Here is a 17,427-nt window from a genome sequence, read left to right on the forward strand (position 1 = left end):
CCTTCCAAGTGCAAAGATAACTACATATTAATTAAATAAAAACTATTAGATGTGCAAGTCTTCCTTATGCACCCATCACTGAGATTAGTAGGTTTAAAATATTGTGTGTCACTCTAATCTTCAGAGAAAAGTGATTTAAATATATTACTTCATCACATCCACAGACATCTTTTCCATTATCATTTTAGGGGGCTTTAACGAATGGAGGATAGATGGGAGAAAGTGTGTGTTAGCATTAAAAATGCTTTTCTGAGGGTCTAGAAAAACATTGGCCAAGAATCTGTTTTCAATACATTCAATATTGATGAGCTATTAAAGAATGTTTTTCATCCCTTGTTTTTTACTTTGTTACTTTCAGCTGTTAATAAATCAGCACATTTCAATTCCAATAAAGTTATCCCATGTGGTCTGAAGTAATTTAATTATTTCTAGTGTGAGTTAAATAATCATCTTTAAATACAGCTCTTTAAAAAAGTGGATATTTTGGGTTCAATTCTACCTTGGCAAAATCAAGCAGAAGTTGTCTCTTGAATCTGAATAACAATTTGAAGCCATCTGAATTATTAAAATACACACAAGTCCAAAATAAATATTGTGTAAATCCTAATTAGATAAATCTAAAAAGTTCAGATCATGTCTATTGAAATATTTCACTGACATAAAACGAATATTTCAGCCTAGGAACAGCACTGATTAAAAAGTGTTAAAGGTGGATGTTTCAGCAAAGTTCTGTTTTGAAGGTTCAACGATGAGAACATTTTGAAAATTTGTCTCCTAAAACTGCATTCTTGACTCTGCAGATTTTTCTTGTAAAAGATATTAAAACCCAACGATTATAAAGTAACAAACTCTAAATCAAACAATAAGGACTCAAAGTCAAAGATACTTCATCCGAAAAAAAATGATGCTCCGTAAATGGGGCTTGACGCTTCTTTTGTAGTTCCTTGACTATCCAATTCCCAGCATAATAATTTAGAACAGCCTGAAGTCTGCACTGAGTTGTACCTTCATCTCTGTAGTCCAGAAAAGCAGATCTAGCTTCAGGAGAGTGGTGGAATGCAAAGGTCTTTAATGATGAATCTTTTACCCAACAGTTTCCTCTGTGCAGAGGAAAATCTTGCCTAGGTGGTTAAACCAGTTTTTAAGTTCTTCTGCGAAGGAAAGTTAGTGAAAAGGATACACTGAAAATCAGTGCTCCCTGTGCCAGTAGACACGACAAGGACACTGACACCTCACTTTATTAGTAAATACAGGAGGATTTAACTAAGGAATTGTTCTTTTTTGTTTGTTTTCTTTTTTTTTCTTCTTCTTCTCTAAATCACCTGATTTTTCAAATGTCAATGAATACGTCAATCCCCAAGCACCATTTTAACTTTTGGGGGAAGTAATTCAGCTTATTAGAGTTGCGTATGTGTGTTTTTTAAGTCCTGGTGTTTTGCTTCAGGAGATAGTGCACTCTAACAGCAATTACTGTATACATTTAGATACTGTCCATGTTGTATAAAAATATTTGCTCCCTTGAAAAAGACAAACTGCAAGAAAATGTCCAATCACAGAAGGGATCCCACTTCATTGTTAGCTATGGAAAGAGCAGAAGTGTTTTTTGCACTAGTTTTGTTCTGGTTTTAATCTATCTGTAAGATACTATAACATAATTGGAGAGAAAACAAACGCCATTGCCTAACCAAAAGCAAACTTACTTAGAATAACTGAATTGAATTTCCATCCAATCTCACTAACGGGTATTCTCAGCATAATTTATGAACATTTCATTTTGAAATATTTATTGCAATTTTTAAAGGTGGATTGGTAAAGATCACTTCAGCTCTCCACATTACTTCTCTAATGCTCACGCTTTAATTGAGTTTATCCATCAATGTCGTATACTGTTTGGAGAATGGATGCAGGGCTAGAACTGTTAGCACTGCGTATGGAAAGGACTTTGATTTAATTAACAATAGTATCTCTGTAGAGAAGTTAAAGGCTATATTCATTCTGTTCTAATAAATTGGATTCAGGCTCTTTGGACAGAGTGGTGAATGATGTTCAGGTCTATTTCTTAGAAGTGGCAGGACACGAAACAGTGATAGGTTGCAGAATGGTAGTAAGTTCAAACCATTAAAAAAAATAAATTATTACCTCACCTTATTAGAAATGTACCAGTAGTGCTGCACTACGTACTCGTCCCTGACACACTATTGCTTCCTTGCTTCTGTGTTGGTTTCACCTGCCAGGATGAAAATTCAGTTTCAGAAACAATATGGCAAATACACGTACGGACTTCCACCTTGAATGCACAAGACATTCTTTGTTGGATTTTTGCCTTGGCAGTCAACTCACTGAAAAGGCTGAGTTAAGATAATTACTCATGTGAGGTATGCATTCAAAGAAGACCAAGAGACTTTGAATGTACCTTGATATTGCCAAATGAGTCTCATTCAGCTTCATGGGTTTCAATACATCTCAATTTGTTTTGCATTTTGTACACTCCACTGAGCATCTTTAAAATAATAGCCAAAAAAATTGTTTTTTAAAAAAATAATCTGGTTAATGCATGAAGCATAGAGTTGAGCTTGGACCACGAAATAGAGAGAAGATAATGCTCACTTAAATTCTCTCTAAATACAGTTAAACACCAGCACCAGCAAAACTGTTTTCCTGTATTTGATTAAGGTACAGAAAGCAGTATTAAACAGGTGCACGATGAAATGTATCCTCTGCTTTTTATAGTAACTTCTAACCTAGTGTGTCAGAGGCAGTAACAACACGACAGAAGTAGCAGTAACAGTGGTTGTTCTCATTTTGATCCAGAAATTTTGTGTTTTAACGTCAAACAACGAGGAGTGAGAACCTTGCAGAAAGATAAACGGAACACGCTATTTCTGAAGTAGGTATACACTAATCAGCACCGAGAGGGAGGACTGGTGATGCCAAACAGAACATGGGAACTGAGAAAAGAGCAAGAACCACTGATAAATGCTTCAGCAAAAGCTGATAGGAGATTCTAAAGTATTGATTCTATCTTTTATCTCCTTGGCTATGTGAGCAAGCAAACACACAGCAGGACAACATCTAAAACAAAACTATTGAATAGGGAGGACAAGGATTAAAGTAGTCTTGAATGTATTTTGTTATTGTTTCCTGCTGGTAAGTATTGTTAAGTGGAAGCATAATATGAATGCATGAAAGCAAAACAAGAGTCATGCATTTTGTACTAGAAGACCATACATAATGTCTAATTAGAGCATCTAATAATATACCAGCTTAAGTTTAAAGAAAAAGTGTTATTATTACATGCAGAGGTTGAATCTAATAATTAGTAATTCTACAATATTTTAGAGCACTTCAGGCTGAATCTTCTGTGTGGGGTTTGTTTAGCTTTGTTGTGGTTTTGTTTGTTTGCTTGTTGAAAGAAAAAGAATAGGTCATAAGCTGTCACCATCAATAAACAAGGATGATTAGGTGCCTCTTATTAAAGATGATAACATTTCACCTAGCATAGAAACATTATTTGAATTGAGTAGTCATATGAATAATCCTAAAATCTGGCTGAGGCAGTGCTTGATTCGAGGTAGCTCTGATGAAGTAACAAGCACCACCTAAGAATTATTCCCTTATGGCAAGGTAAAGCCAGTTCAGTCTCCAGAAAAAAAAAAAAAATCAAAGTAACTTCTATACCGCATTTCACTGCTATAAGGCTTAAAACAGGGAAGAATAAACACTATTTTATGTAATCTTCCACAGACTCACTTTTCTATGAGGAAGACATACTCATGAATCTAATTGCATGAAACCAAGGAATGTTTAATATCTCAAGAAGCATATCATAGAATGTTCTTGATGTCCTATATATACAAATTTAATAATAGGATGGAAATTCCTATGAATAAATTGCACATATCTCTTACAGTCAATGTTTATTTACCTTCCTGTTGTCTGCACGTTTCTTCCCACTTTTTGAAGATTTTCTATGGAGCATTTCTTCTAATAAGAAACAGAAACATAAGAGCATCAGAAATATTTACTTTTTTTAAAGAAATGTTCTGTGATTCAGGAAGGAAGAAAAGATTAATATCAACAATACACCTTTAGGGAAGATTTTCAGGTAATGCAAATTGTCAAAAGTCATTAAAGGGTCTGTAACAATTAACATCAACCAGAAATCTTCCCTGTTCACGTCTTCATAGTTCAATGGTTTTCAACTGTTAAAAATTTGCAGTCCACCTAATTTTCCAGTGAAAATGCAGATCCCCTCAAAAATTATTCACATACATAGACCATTGTAAAACCTACATTAACTTTCCTTCTGCTTTTCCTAATTTGCAGTTTCCTTGGAAACAATCCATAGATCCTCACCCCATGAATGACTGATCACAGGTCAAAAAAAGTCCAGTGTCCCAATTTTAAGGTCCTTGGGCAAGCAATCTCTGGTAACCAGACTGTAGGTACTGTTTGGAAACTTTTATTTCAGTTCACTCCTTTATTCCCCTCATGACTCTGGAGGTTAGGTGCTTTAAAGTTTTGTTATTCTTTAATCAATTCATAATTTTCACAGAAAAGCCAGTTAGAAAATACTAGCTTCCAGAAGGTTCAAATAATTATCATTATTTTCCTTAATGAACAACTGAGTGAGGATGAGACACAAGAACAGGCTGACCAGAGAAGTTGTGGAATCTCCATCCTTGTGGGTATTCAAAACCCCACTGCACACAGCCACAAGCAACCTGCTCTAACTGGACCTGCTCTGAGCTGGAAATCAGACTAGCTGACTTCTGGAAGTCCCTTCCAACCCACATGACTCTGTGACTATGCCGGAGGTGACGTTATAGAGGTGTGTTAGACAATCCTAGACATTCAGCAACCATGCACATTTCAGGCATAATTTTCTGGTGATCTTCAAGCTTCCGTGTTATAATAGAAGCATGTTCCTTCTATAATTCTTGTGTGGTACCATTGCTATACTTTTATAAATCCACCCAACCCAAATTTCTTAGAATAATAGCCATTTTAACTGCTTTTCTGGGCTAGATTTGTTTTGAGCAACAGCTATGTGTGTCATTGTCCAGCACTAAAATTCAGTGTCGGTGTAGGTCACAGACACCATACTAGCAATAGGTAGACAATCATTCAATTACTGGGAGTAGTGGTAATTCTAACAGCCTCAGTGTAGCTTCCCACAAAAGTGAAGTGTGTTCCCTGAGGGCTGAAGGATTTTGGCTTCGTTCTTTGTGGTTCTGCTCAAATTCTTAAGGTAGCACAGAAAGACTTGGAATAGCTCACAGAATCTTCCAGAAAATAGTCCTAGAAACAGGAAATGAAGTTAATATGATGCCAATGAACCTTATAAATGCAGTACTTCCAAGCCCAAACCAGCACAAATTTAATGCACATATTGCACTACGTTTATTTACACCAGTACCATCTTGTTTACAGTCCAGATACTCCTAAGACACGGCAGCCACAAGCTAGCACCTGCTTGACTTTGAATGTTAATTTAAGATTTTTGTTGTTGTTGTTTGGTTGGTTTGTTTGGGGGTTGTTTTGCATGCAATTGTGTAGTAATGAGGTGGGTCATTCTGCCCACAGTGACAGTGTGACTTAGGCTTGACTTAGTGTTGAGCACTCATGGACAACCACCATGGCCGGTCATTGTTTCTTCGTTTTTCACTAAATATAGCTCAGATCACATAAGTCACACAAGCTATGTAAATTTGCCCTTATTTAAAGTTGCATAAATTGGATTCTTTGCTTTCTGGAATGCAATGCCACATTCTTTACAAATTACCTGAATTCTTTTTTCCTCAATGTACAGTTTTGCATTTGCTCAGTGACAGTTAGGTACCTTATTATTTACTATTCCATCAATCTTATTTTCACCTGTAAATAATATCAGAATTATTTAAAATTTTCTTTCAGAAAAACTGGATAATGTGGGGCTGTTTCCCAAAGCCAAATAAAATTTTCCCTCTGAATATTAAAGCTGATAATGAAGTATTGAGATGCACCAATTCTCATCCTTCTGACAGAAACAATAATTACAGCATTGATGTTGTATAATGCTGGTTTTTTTCAGTTAAGATGCCCACTGTTCATAGTTGCAAGACAAAAGCCCACCGTGTCTACACAACACATGGATATGAGTCTCAATATTTTTCTGCTGTCAGCAAGTAGTACAGTTTGAAATCCTATGGCCTCTATCTGTAGTAGCTAGTCTACCTGAAAAAAATAACAGCTTATCAACTTGCCGAGTTAGATCAAGCAGTGCTATATAATTCAAAGTGCCATGTGGAGATCAGTGTGGTTCCACATGATAGAATTTTTCTTTTTTTACTCTTTACTCAAAAAAGTAGGAAATTTCACACAAAATAATTGTGTTAAAGGTTAAGACTGAAAAGCAAAGTACTCCCAAAGGTAGGAAATAAAATAAAGGTGCACTGTGCAACATAGCTCAGATCCTTTAGACACAAACACTACAATTTGAAGGCTGCCCTGCATAACATCTACATACACTGTGCTCCTTTCCCTTTCCTTCTCCCCTCTCTTTGCCTTCCAGCCAAAATGACCACTCTCATTAGAAAAAGGCCAAGTGCTGTGAATGAGTCAGTTTTGTCTTTGGAAAGGAAGAATGGTGATATCGAATCAGGTGGACCTTCTCTCCAGTGACCCTAATACTGACCAGCAGCTGATGTTTCGGATACAGTGTAAGAATGAAACAAGCATATGGTGAAAAAATTCCCCAGAGGCCAGTGATTTGCAGTTCAAGAGTTTATAAAACTGATATAAAACTTACCATTCAAATCAACAGGAACTGAGCTTTGAATTCAGGGAGTACTATATGAATACTAAGACTGATGGAAAATGGGACGAAGCTTGACACTCAAAAGTAGTGAAAACTTTCTATTTTAAATTTTGTTGTGCGCTAAAAATGCTTAAGAACGGGGAAACAAGGAAACCCTTAAGGTTGCTGTGAAGATAAATTCCTTAGGGTTCGTGAAGCAGTTCAATACTACAGCTACAGTGTATAACAAAGGAGCACACAAGGAAATTAGCAATTTCATACTCTGCGGGGTTTGGATAGCAAAGTAAATAAGGCTTAGGGGCACCTACCATATGAACCAGTCCAAGCAAATGTTGAACAATTAACCCCATGGTGACCAGTGTACATCTGCTTATATAAACTACTTATATACACACAGAGTGTAAAAGGCAGGGGTCCTGCAGGGGGCAAAAAACTCTATATGAACTGGTAATTAAAACCTTTCCAACTGTACATTCATTGAGGAGCTGAATAAAATTTCCATAGATTTCCTGCATTCTGACATTTGAAAACTTGATATTCTATTTTGTTTAGTGTGTTTCTCTGGGGTGCAAATTACACACAACTAAATTTACACAAAGTTTACTGATTGACCAAATTACTTTTCAACATCCTTTGATACAGAGGAAATACTTTCCCTTTGGTTATGTTGCTTTTAAAGATATACATGGAATACCTATGCACTTGAACTATTTTGTTACATTATTTGAAATAAATGCAATAATTAAATTTGATTTAAGTATTTTAAGGTTTTTTTCTTCTGTGCACTTAAGTTGACTTTATTATCATCTTCTATTTAGGTACTAAGGATTTTTAACACTCTTTTTAATGTACCCAGTTAAATAATACGACAACGTAAAACTAGGCGTTCCTCTTCCTATAGTTAATTCTGAAACAATTCACAATCAATAAGCATAACTCTGCATCATGTCTACCGTAGAACAACAATGACATTCACCCTGAAAACTCAGATACTCTATTTCTGAAAAGCTGAAGTGTAAGAGTAATAAGTAGATTGCATCTGCTTCCTCAAAAAGGGGGCTAGTAAGAATATATTCTCCCCCTTCTCCTATAGGTCATTTTGACACATACCTTAATTCCGTAGTAACAATTTCAAAGGGATACTGAAACCTCCAGACTACTTAAAGGCTACGTCAGACCCTGCACTGGGGAGCCTTGACCTAGCCTGTCCCAACTATGGGACTTGCTACGTGCAAGATCAGTTTATAGGAAGTTGCCTTGGAGCCCAAGATAAGTAACAGTGCAAGCCATACAAATCACCAAATCCCCACAGAAGATCTGCACAAGCCCCAAGTGATGTGGAAAGACCTACCCCGGATTTTGTTACTGAGATGAATTTCACTCCATGAGGAAACATTGCTGAGAGCAGTGACAAGCAGAAAAATAGCTCTCAAAACAATTTTATATAAAGGATATTGAATCCTTATTTTATTTACAGATCTTTTGAAATTTCTATCTTTGGATACGTACTTATGTATACACTTCCCCTTTCTTAAATCACAGCAGAGTTTTTTCACAGGTTTTACTTGACAAATTTACCTCCTCTGAGGTCTTGCTTCACCCCTCAGGAGCTACAACAAAAGCTCATAACAGCATATTGCAAACTTTTAAAACTATTATTTAGATTGTTTGGGAGAAAAGTCTGGGTTATAAGAAACCTAATCATTAGGAAGCCTTTGGGTGCATTCTGATTCTAGACTTGTTCCTGTAAAAGTCCAAGTTTCACTCCCAGGGAATGCAATAAGCCAGAAACATCTAAGTATACAAGGCAGCAGCATCTTCCCAACCAGCATCAATACAGAAAGAAAAATGAAAAGTAGTCTTCAGTACATGAAGAAGCTAAGCAGTGCTGTCTGTGTCTGGCTCTCATTCTGATATAGGTTCTGCTTCCAACACTTCATAAATATTTGCTTTTACTTCTGTGCTATCGTCAAGTGAAAACTCAGGTTGTTACTAAAATGTCACTAAGCACTGTTTTCTGTGGATATACATTTGAAAGCTGTGTCTAAAGGTGCGATTGATTCAGCTGACCTTTCCATGTTACTGTGAATACAGATATTCTAATGGCTAATGCAGGAAGCTACTGCATGTGTCACACCATACTTCTACTTGCTTTAACCTTCCAGTGTACATATGTTTAAAAGTACCAAAATATCAATACCAGAAAGATAAATGCACCCAAAACCTTTAACTATAATGAAACCTAGGAGATTTTTCATTTGCTTTCACCTGAAGAGCACAGGTTAAAAGATTAAACAGAAGCTCTGCAGTAAGCTGCTTGTAAAGAAGGACCTTACAAAATAAGTACATATGCACTCCTAGCAGATGTCTATGCCAAAGAATGCAAAGCAATTTACAGATAATACCTAACCCAACTTTAAATGAGCTAGCCCAGGCTTCCAAGTCTCAGTAGCACAAAGTTACCGCAGGTGTATTTATCCTGATGGAATGTAATTTATCCTGAGTCAGTGTACTCCCAGTGAAATAAATAGTGCACCTTGTCAAGCAAAATGTCGTTCACTGTGCAAGGGGCATTACAGCCTTTCCCTCTGTTCAGCTATTGCCACAACTGTGTTTCAACTAAGACATCACCTCTCCATTGTTTGCCCTATTTGATGTCAAAACTAACCCTGTCTACCGTATGCAGAAAGCGGGACGGGTATTAAGAAATAAAAGCAAGTCCCCTTCTAACCATAAAATGCTTGTTGTTTGACCTAGTAATCAGTGCTTAAGAACACGCACATTTCAAAAACATTACCGCTGAAAAACATTATCAATCCACCAACACACTTCTATATATGGCTGTGGGCATGCTCTGGTTTGCTTATGAAAGCATTTTGCTTAGAAGCATTTTCTGTGTAAATGAGTTGCTGCTTCTTGAGCTGTCAAATGTATAAAGCATACAAAGCAGCTAGAAATCATCCAATAATAGCGTATTATCTCATAAACCCAACCTTCATTAGGAACAACTCAAGAAAGCATTACACTGCGTGTAGAGTAATTTAAATGGTGACTTTTTTGATAGAATAATAGAGGTTTGTCATATTTATAACATGTAGGTAACAAAAAAGCTTTCAGTCCTAAAATGTCCCTTAGATAATTTAAATGCATATAATTTTTGCACTAACAAATTAAAGCTTGGAGACTTGGAAATCCTGTCTGGTGAACAAGTTTAATAGTTTGTGTAGATGGAGAGGGATTATGTGCCAAGGCAGGAAAGGAGAGGTTCACAGCTTTCACCTACCTTCACATTCTCAGAGTTTTAAAGCTGGTCCTGAGCCAATTCAGGCTTTTGCTTTATGCTATAATGCGTTATCCTCTATTGCCAAGAATAACTGGAAAGCAGCAGGCAAACCACTAACATGGCAGACGGCAAGGGGATGGGCAGATCAGCCTTTTACAAGAGAACTCTGTAACAGAACAGGTATTCTCAAGTGAGATTTCTGCTTTCTTTCCCGCATTGAAGAAGTACAGAAAACACAGGGTCAAGCGTGAAATCAAGCACCAACTGTTGCATTGGCACTTTGGAAATCAGGATAGGGTTCTTCAGTTTTGTCCATAGCTTTTTAACTGAATCACAAAATAATTTCAGTGACACAATTTAAGAGTTTGCTTTCAGATAACTCAGCAACAATGTTATTGTTTTCCTACATGGGGCAACCAATCAACATTTTAGGTATTATTTGTCTCCATTTATCTACCTCTATAACAGTGTTCATCAAGGAAGAGTTCCCATGGGGTCTTCCATGCGTACTTCAGTGACTCGCATATGTTTTTCTCCATAGTCTTAGTTTTCCAGCTTCAAAAACCTGTAACGATACTTTCCTACCTCAATAGCACATCAGTCCTGAGTACATACACAATTGGGATACGCATAAGAAAATTAACCTTTGCCATGTACTATTCACTCACTGGTGCTGAGTACAGAAGCAAAGCATTGATTTCAGTAGGCCATTATCATATATTTAACACTAGTTGGTAGTCAGTGCTTCACAGGAAGATGCAAAACGTTGCACAGTGGAACGACTGCATCATTCTCAATCTCAGACTGTTACATGAACAGCTTCAGAAGGCAAACACTTGAAAATGTCTCTGAGAGGCAAGACAACCTTCGTTCTCCCAAACCTGAAATTCCAGTCTGAAAAATATATTGGATTACTCTTCCTTGTGTATAGGATATGATCAATTAGGTTTTAGTCACTATGTCTTGAGATGTAAGAAATCCACCTTTTTACTAAAGAGCAAGCGTGAGAAAGGTTTCAAGATTAAGGAAAACCAGACCGCTATCTAAAAACTGTCTGCAGCTTCTGTGGACCTCCCTGAGCTCAGTCCAAGGGATCATCATGGAATTGTAGCTGGGGCACCCCAGCTTCTCTCAAATGCTAACCCCAGGGTGATAGCCTAGCTTATACAGCCCACAGTTCAGACTATGCTGAAGCTCATACTTTATAACTCGTGTTATCTTTCTTCATTGTTTTTTCTTAAATCTGAAACAAAAGCCACAGAACATCCTCACTTCTCAGCATGAAAAGCATAATAGTCAGAAGGAATAATGTTTGTTCCTGGGCAAATGGTACACTCACAACCTTGTACTTGTGAGGCAGTAGATGGTCCGCTCCAGAGAGCAGTACAGATTTCATGGACTCTCAGTGGGCCATACAACATTGATGTCCAAGCACAGGTGGCCTCAAGATATCAGATCTTATTAATCATTTTATTGTTGTTCATAGAAAAGTTTTGTTAGAGTATTTCAAAGAGTCTCTTGAATTTAGTAAACCAAAATTGTTTTCACCCTCTGAGACTAGAACAAATAGATTCATGTTACTAAGGAAACCTGTCTGTGCAAGTGCCTAGATAAGAAAATAGCAACAAAAAAAATCCCTAAATCCATTGTTAATAAGGTTATTTTCTCTCATAATATTTGTGGCATATGCTAAAAGCATGACTATATTGTTAAAAAGGCACTCACTTGGATGACCTACATAACTCATTCATGGCTTTGCTGCTTATGAATCTTTGATACATCTATCCAAAAGAGATGTCAGTAAAACATTTACACCACACCTTGCTATCCAATGTTCTGTTTTTATGATAAATGCAAGTTGTACCTTAAAGTAGCCAGAATTTCAATACATGAGCTTTTCAATACTGAATTAAATTCCTGACGCTATCATCTTATAAAAGCAAACTGCAAAATCCTAAAACAGGGACAGACTATAATAAATCTCAAACATTCCTTAGGCAAATGTATAAGTATGTAATGGGGATCAAAGCTGAATATATAAATCCAAGATGTGAAAAAGAATGAAATATGCTCAAAGTGTCTAAAATCACTGGCAGACAATCTACTTGTCTAATGTCAGACTACCAACTAAAAGATAAAGAAGGCATGTAAGGGAAAATAATCTTTTCATACTACAGGGGAGAAAAAAAAAATAAGCCAAAAATCCCCTAAACAAAAACCCACAAGTACAATACTCTTAATATGCCAGAGCCTATCTATGCATCCATCAGTCAATGTACATATAAGGAAATATGTACCAAGAACCAACTAAAACACTAACATATAAAGATAAAACATCGGTATATATTTACAGCAGAATACATGTCCTGTATCTATGGAGACAAAAATAGGTTTTATAGGTAGAGTAAAATATATTTTATTAGGCTAAATGCTATAATTGATAAAACAATTAAGCATTCATACACAGAAATCCTTCTTTGGGATGGTATGAATTTGCAACTATATCAGCTGGTCTAACAAAAAGGTATTAATACTATTTAGAAACCTGTTTTACTTGTGTCCTTAGGACTTTGTTGCTATAGCAAAACATCATTACCTCTACCTAGACACATCTACCATTTTTATTTGGTTTAATACAATTATTGGGATTTGATGAAAGGTGTGTTAATTGAACAATGCACTCACTTAAGTTATTACTTAATTTCTTAACAAAACTCAAGACGAAAAACCTTCTAAAACGTATCTCAAAACCATTGAAGATCACCTCTTACTCTTTGTCTGTCAGGATATACATAAAGTTTTGGGGGATTCTTTCAAACAGCTAACAAATCTGTCCACAACTAAAATTATATTTTAAATGTTGGTGAAAGCAGTTGCTCTCCAAACCAGAGATATAAAAAGTGATTCCATGTTTATCATGCAAAATGCTTTGAGGTAATTTCAGAAGAGAAGCACTGAAAAGTAATTCCAATAAAAATGCAAGGAGAATAAGAGAACATACAAGCTACAGTACAAGAAGGAATAGAAATTCTAAAATGTTTACTGAACCTAATTTTAAATACTTGTTAAGTAAAAGTGCTTTTTAGAATATTAAGCAGATGTTTAATCATCTCAGTTGAAAAATGGAATGAAATACCAGATAACAAAATTTCAGGTTATTAGCAGAACATCATTGCAAACTCAAAGTCAAATAAAGCAGTTCCATTGCCTGTGTGAATTTAGATAGAAAATATTTTGTATAAATGTTGTTATGTAGAAATAGTTTAGGCACTGACCCCGTAAAAAGACACTTCTAAGTTTGTGAGCTTTGAGTGGCTGACTCTCATCTCTGAAGCACTTTGGTCTCATCTAACCACTGCATGCTGCGAAAGTGCTTGACATCGAGCAAATTATATTGTGTGACATAGTCTTACAATAATCAGCATTTAATTAAAAGTTAAAGAATACAATTTATACAAATAAAGCTCTAGGTTACCTGAAAAATGAAAACGTTCCAAGAGCAGGGTATTATTTTGGCTGTTCTGTCTATTGGATTACTGTTGGATTAATAGACCTCCTGGGAAGAGCATTATTAAAACAGAATTTTCATGACAAGGAAAGACATTTCAAACACACTTGTTAGTGGAACATATATTAAAAGGCAGCCATTACCACTAGGTTTTGGATTTGTTGCACTAAAAGAGGAATGGTGAAGACATAAAAAGAAGAAACACTGCTCATTCCTCAGTTGCACAGATAAGGAATGGAGGAGGAACTGATCAGACAGTTTTGAAGAGGGTGTAGGCATGCCAGGAGAAATGATAGAAAAATAAATGTTCTTAGTTTAAAGGGAAACTAAATTGTACAAAAGGTGGCTAGCAAGAAGGCAGCCCCAGTAGATAGACTGGAAGTGGAATACAGCACAACTTTAGCTAGTGGATGAGGAGAAGAAAAACATGCTGCAGAAGAGACCTCAGCAGAATTTGGTGTTAGCAGGACTGGAGCCAAAACAAGTCTCTGCTCTGAGGTGTCTGGGACTATGATTAAGGACACATAATTATTTTTTTTTCTTTCAGCTTTTGTTTCTAACATGGCAATGATACATTGAAATCTAAATCAGAGTAAAGACAAGCAAAGCAGGCTGTTGTGTGCTATATGCAACATATTGTATGATGTATCCACAAAATTGTAAGTAAACATGATGCAACAAACTGCTTGTAATATTTTTACTAGAATGAAATTATGTTTAGTCTCTCAAGATAGGATTAACAAAGGCAAATTAATTTATGGTCCCTCTAAACCGGTAGGCAGAGACATACAGCCAGTATAGTCATGATAACGTCTGAGTCACTTGTCTTCAGTGCAATAAATTTAGATGAGGTATCCTCTATGCAAATTGAAAACAGATATCTGATCCAAAAGAAAGTGATGCTGTTTGAAACAATTTGCAAGGCTGTGTCAGGCCATACTGAGTAATGCTCCTTGTGCTATAAATTAGCGTGATATGAAATCCATCTAAACCAAAAGCATTCTTTTTTTGACCTACACTATGAGATACAAGATTATGTAAGTGGCAGGATGGGTAATAACTGTTGTAATTGTCCACACTTATTTTGTATTAAAATTCCAATCAGTGGCAAGGTTAAAATCATGCATTCAGTGAAGGATTCTTTTTACATACAGGAATGAATCATTATAAAAAAGTAACAACAGATGAGCTCGAGAAAGCTCAGAGGCTGATCCTGGTAAAGCACGCAAAGTCTCAGCTGCATGCCTGAATCTGCTGGCTACGCCAAATAGAGTGAAAATATTGCAAGCACAATCTCTTGTGACAGTTTCTTTAAGTTCTGCTTTCAATGCAACCCAAAAATTCTGCAAGAGACATCTGTCACCTTTCTGTCCATCTTTAATATGTTAAGCAAACTTCTTTGATTTTCAGAAGAAAAAAAAAAAAAAAAAAAAGACTTGAGGTCTTAGCTCTGCAGAGCTTCTCCTGGCACACTAATGGCCAAGTGGAAAGTTATCAAAGGAAACTCTCTGTACCATTCTACACCCTGACATTATGTAGATGAGACTGAAGGACACTAATACATATCAGCTGGCTACAGTCCCTAGACTGATATATCAAATAAGCACAGACGAAATACATTGTCATGCCTCTTTTCACACCTCCTACCTTGAGGGTGAGTATAGGAAACAGCACAGCACCTGAGAGGTCACCTTTCCAGTGCTTTCATGAATTCTAGGCATGGTCCACACATTGATTAAAGTCCTGCTGCATTACCTGACTGCTTTTCCTTCCTAAATTAAATTTGCATTGCATGAAACAATCAAAGCCAGCATGTAGCCCAGTAAGGTTCAATGCATGCAAGTGTATGGAAAGCAGGTATGTCTACCAGAACAAGGAGTATAATGCAGAATCTCATTTTCCATATATATTAAAAAAAAATCCAACAATAAACAAACAACTCAAAAGTCTGATTTTGCATGCATTGAGCAATTCCTTGTGATGAGTGGCACCTTACTTGTAAAATACTCATAGATTCTACAGATCTCCCAAGTGCATAAGGCACCACCATTTACCATTGCGAGTACAGCCACCTGATCCCACCTAGAAGAATTAGACTGTAATTTTCCAGCTTTGCAAATTTGAACAAGTGCACACAGAGCTTCCAGTGATAAAGTAAAGGCTAACTTTCAAAGAAACAAGGTGAGAAACAGCTATGCATTTGGAAACTGAGAAGACTCTCCAGTCACAGTAGCATAACTTCAGTCACATTTGAGGAAAACAACCTGGATTCTCTTGCTGCCCCACCTTAACACTAAGTTTACCAGCGATTCAGACATGGGGAACAGGTATCAGTTATGCTGGGACAAGAAGACAAAATTGTTTGAGTTACCCCAAAATATTATACTTTGGTCTAGAATCTCCTAGATTCCAATAGGAACTGAAAAAAGCCAGATTTTTTTTAATGTTAAGTGTGCAAACAGCTACCTGCATTGATAAAAACATGTACTCCTCTCTCCATTCCATTTTAATATTGAGCTGGTTGCCAGCACACTGGCATACCATCTGTCTTGCTCCACGTACTGAATTGCATGTCCTCAAACTGCAGAACCAAGCTAAAGGCTGAAGGCATTACAGCTTTAATGTCACCAAAAGTAATTACATAAATGTAATTCCAAATTATTCATATGTTACTGCTGTCCATATTATTACATAAGTGCACTTCACTGAGGTCAGATTATTAAAATCACATAATGTTTAAAATATGACCAGCATTTCAGATATACAAATGGTTATAGAGTGTCACCCCAAAGGCCCTCAGACCCAGGAACTTATATTCTCCAATGGCAGAGTCAAAAAGTACACAAGAATATAAAAATTGAGAAAAATACATAGGCTACTTCCTTGAATACTCTAACACCTTTCTGAACATTTGAGAGAGAAACTACTCAAATCAATTGTTTCAATGGATGCAGTAATGCTGAAAGAATTTATCTTCTGTGAACTTTCTACTCCCCTATTGAACCAGCATGAAGTTTTACTATACACAACTGTCTATGGCAACATACTTTACAGCTTATTGTTATTATTATTTCACAACTTTGCATTGTCTTATACATATTATTTTATTTGAATGTACTTTGGACAGCTACCTGGAATCAAAGGGGTTTTAATCAAGCACAGCAACATAAATCAGCAAGGCATTTCACATTCAAAGCATGAAAACAGTCCCACTCAATTATGTCCTTGTTCTGTTAACTTTATGTTCAAATATTTTGCTACTGTAAAACTGAAATTTGTTAAGTTACATGGATAGTGCCAGAACAACTTGTGCCTCTGGACTTACATCCTGCAAAATATGTACTAAAAAAATCTTCATGTCAAACGTAGAAGTGGACATCTAATTAGTTATCTTTATATGTTTCATTATATTTATTTATTTTTGATCAATGAATAGACTTTTTTTTTTTAATTTAAAGTGAATGGGCATCTGCAGTTTTGCAACTGAAATACTGCAACATCATAGAGCGTTAGAAATCAAAACTGAAATGGACTATTAGCTTACCATAATTGACAATGACTGCCTTTACCCTAGCTGAAAGATGGGCCAAACAAAGCCAATAGAGCAAACAATGAATAGGGTTTTGATCAAATCCTGAGCAAGGTCTCTTGTATTTGACCCATTTTTAATCTAAAAATATCCTTTAGGCTGTCATATAAAATATAAAACACTTCAATAAAAGATTCCAGCCTTTAACTATAAGCTGTACGATAATAAAATGTACATGGTTTTTAATGCGGAGCTTTTAGCATACGTTTTGATTTTTTTTAAATCACAGATTTTAAGGTAGTAGCACA

This window comes from Aquila chrysaetos, chromosome 1 (genome assembly GCF_900496995.4).
Source record: "Aquila chrysaetos chrysaetos chromosome 1, bAquChr1.4, whole genome shotgun sequence".
Lineage (NCBI taxonomy): Eukaryota > Metazoa > Chordata > Aves > Accipitriformes > Accipitridae > Aquila > Aquila chrysaetos.